This window comes from Octodon degus, unplaced genomic scaffold, assembly GCF_000260255.1.
Source record: "Octodon degus isolate 3935 unplaced genomic scaffold, OctDeg1.0 scaffold00007, whole genome shotgun sequence".
In the NCBI taxonomy this organism is placed as follows: Eukaryota; Metazoa; Chordata; class Mammalia; order Rodentia; family Octodontidae; genus Octodon; species Octodon degus.
This window is the reverse complement of record NW_004524583.1, coordinates 22,897,682-22,901,537: the sequence shown is the minus strand read 5'-3', so window position 1 is coordinate 22,901,537 and position 3,856 is coordinate 22,897,682. Positions and strand designations below refer to the sequence as shown.

At 43.6% G+C, this 3,856-nt stretch overlaps 1 pseudogene; it reads right to left on the bottom strand.

Moving 5' to 3' along the window:
- Positions 1–3,325: 3,325 nt before the first annotated feature.
- LOC105743597 lies at positions 3,326–3,848 on the bottom strand (annotated as a pseudogene).
- Between the last annotated feature and the right edge of the window lie 8 nt (positions 3,849–3,856).

The window sequence follows — 3,856 nt, the reverse complement described above, 5'->3', positions numbered from 1 at the left end:
TGTGGTGTGGGGGATCGAACCGCGGTCCCTGTGCTTTGCCAAGCTTGTTTCAAGTAGGTGCTTTAGACCACTGAGCCATCTCTCCAGCCCCTCAAGCATGGTTTTGTATTGTATGTTGTTATCCTCAATGTCATTGCTTAGATTGCAGATATCAGCATACAGTTAGTCAAGGTGAAAATTCTACACATTAACTGTTATTTTCCCAAAACATGGAAACTCAGCCATGCTGTATGTATACTTGCATGTTTCCCCCTTTTTTCCTCTTTTCTCCTTTCTTACATCTTCATTGTTTTTATCATCTATTTCTTGTTTTTTTCCTGTTCCCTTTACCTAATTCTGTAAACAGCCTTCTATTCTTCAGTAGGATCCTTGTCCCACTTCACCCTCTTCCTTTTCATATCCTATAGTTTATGGTTGCAAATTTTCCTTCTTGCATTCATCTATTCTAAACCCCTGTATCTTCAATGGTATAACCATTAAGTTTATTAATCATTAGTTAACTATACAAGTGCTGTGACTTTTTTTCTACCATTAGTGGAGATACACCTGACATCTTATCACGCACTGGCTGTAAATCTATACCTGGCTTGTCTTAGCATTTACAGTACAATTGTAAATTTCTTGTCTAGGATTAAGGGTAGTATACAATTGGTTTCCGGTGGATGTATTGTACCCAGCTACCCTGCTGTGTCCTTTATATCAGATGACCCAAAAGGGGACAGCATGGGGCAGCACAGATGTAGCAGAAGCTGCTTGCTGGATAGATGAGTGGTAACTGTTTTTCAAGACTCAAAGAGGGCTGTTGCACAGATGCAAGCCCTATGAGTGACTGACCCTAACCTGCCATTTGTCCTAAACATTAGTGTGGATGACAGTGGATTTGGCTTAGGCCTACGGCAAAAACATGGCAAGTGGAAGCACCCTGTTGGATTTCAGTCACAGTTGTGGAAGGGAACCAAGCTGGTATTCCAGTTGAGAAACAGAAGCCTTATGTACTGTTCTGTATGTCTGTGAGGAATCATGGGACAGACAGAGGGCTGTGTACAGATGTGAGCAGCCCATCCCAGCCCACCTTAGGAGACATACCTCCAACAGGAGGGCTCTTTCTCTGCTAGCCTCTTGGCAGCTGAACTGGCAACTGTTTTGGAAGCTGTGACATACATGGCCCAAGATCCCATCCAGGAGGACGGATGACAGGACTCAACTCCTCGTCCCTATGCAGCAGGGAAAGAGGGACTCTGGCTGATGCCTGGTATACTGATAGGTCTAGCCATAGCACAGCCCCGCAATGAACAACAGTTGCTGTCCAGCCCAGTATAGAAACTCTCTGGATTGAAGCCTGAACAGGAGGGTGAAGTCAATGGGCAGAGTTTCAGACAATGTGATTGCTTGTGGTCCTTGAAAAAGACCCCCTACCTGTGTACACAGATGGGCCATCTTGAGGGGCTGACACTGTGGCTGCCAATTCAGGCAGCTCAAGAGTGACAGGGCACCATCCCTTGTGGAGTGCTGACCTACAGTGAGACTTATGGGAGCGTTGGCCAAGAAGCTGACCATGTAGGGTGTCATGGTTCAGGATATAAGCCCCTTGTCTCACTGGGAAAGGACTTAACAGATACCCTGAAAAGGCATTTCAATGGTCGACCACTAGGAATAGTGTTTCACCAGAAAAACCGACTGCTGATACTGCTAGGAATAGTGTCTGACCAAGGGGATAGCAGCACAATTTATAGTAGCTAAATCCTCTAAGTGGCTTACATATCCATCAACAGAACAGATAAGGAAAATATGGTATTTAGATACAGAAAGTGCTTCTCTGCCATGATGGATAAACTTGAGGTGCATGAGCAACGTGGATGCACCTTGAGACCATAATAATTAACCAAATAATCAGTCACAAAAGCTCAAATGTCACATGGTTCTTTTATATGTAATATCCAAAATATAAAGAGCTAAACAAAAAATAGATAATAGGAAATAGGCAGACAAATATTTTCCAAATAAGAAGGAGTCCAAGATGTGGAGGAAGTATGGAGAGAGGTAAGGGAAAGGGGATTTTAAAAAGGATTAAATGGGGGGCCTGCCCCGTAGCTCAGTTCATTAAGTGGCTGCTTCAACAAAGCAATCAGGCTCAGGTTGTTGTGGTTTGATCCCCACTACTCAAGTCAGCCAAACCTGCCCTGAAGGCATTGGAGCAAAACAAAACAAACAAACAAAAGGATTAAATGTGTTACGTACATGTACCAAGTCCTCACGAGGAATGTGATCCCTATGTACTACAAGCACGCACTAATAAAAAATGTAAAAATTGAAAAGAAAAATCTGAAAAAAATCTAATAAATGAAAACCCAAGTGCTAGTATAACAGGCATGTGGCACCGTGCCCAGTTGGCTGATAATTTTAAAGCTGCTAATATTTAGTGCTGTTAAAAATCAGAATACTCACACATGCGAAATGGTACAGCAACTTTAGAAAACAGCTCGGCAGTATCTATACTATATAAAGTTCATAACATGCTCATTGTACAATATGGGATCTCCATCTCTAGGTATTTAATCATGTGACGTACTTATCATTTGTATACTCCCAAACTTTATAGGCTGAACTCTTACCCAAAAGTAGTATTAGGAAGAAGGTCCTCTGAAGGGTGGTAGGGTCATGAGGGCTCTCATCAGATTAGTGTATTCCCATGAAGCCTGAGAGAGGCTCCCTCCACCGTGTAAGAACACAGCTAGAAGGTACTGTGTACGAATCAGAGTGCTGGCCTCTGGAAAACACCAAATCCTCTCAATGCCTTGCTATAAGACTTCCCAGACTCTAGGACTGTGGTAAATAAATACCTGTTGTTTATAAGCTAGTCAGTTTATGGTTTTATACAGCAGCTCACACACACTAGGACATTCATATTTATACAAACTTTTGTACATGAATGTTCAAGCAAGGTTTATTTATTTATTTTTTTGAGTTCACAAAAACACTTTTTTATTTGAGGCAAAGAGAAGTTTGGCTAATAGGATTACAATTGTAAGGAGTCAAAAACTTAGCTGTTAGTAGTGATATTTTGACTTTGTAGAAGTTGCTTCTCTTTGGTCAGAAAAGGATACTCAGCTTGTACCTTCCCCAGCAGGACATGGTAAAAGGCAAAGAAAAGACACCTCATCTACTGACACTGCTCTTCACACCAGGTGTCAGGTTAACAGGCCTTCAGTGCTGGCTCTAGGTTGCTGCCCACTACCGAGGGACACGGGCCACATTACACTTGCAAGGACAAATGAGGCAGGAGAAACAGGTGCAAGACACTGAGGAACACCACACCTCCACAGCTTCAAAACTCTACATGGAAAGGGTAGCCCTTGTGGTTGGCACAGACACTCCAGTTCCTGTTGTAACTGAGTAAGGTGGCCATGTCCTCGCTGCTCAGCTCAAAGTCAAAGACCTGCAAGTTCTCAGCAATGCAGGCTGGGGTCACAGATCTGGAGATGACCACCAAATTCCTCTGCATGGGGAAATGGATCCGCACCTGGGCAGTAGTTTATTGTACTTGTTTGCAATTGCTTTAATCCTGGGACCTTGCAGGATGGAAGGGTCTTCTGGCTTAGCCCGGGGCCTGTCGGGAGAACTGAGGGGACTATAAGCAGTCACCACAATGCCTCTGGACTGGCAGTACTGGATCAGCTTCTCTTGAATTAGGTACAGGTGGCATTCGATCTGGTTAACAGCTGGCTTACACTTTAAGCCAGGCTTAAGATCCTCTCAATCTGAAGATGGTTGAAGTTGGAGATGCGAATTGCTTTCACCAGCCCTTCATCCACCAGCTCTTCCATGGCCATCCAGGTGTCCACAAAATCAGTGTCAC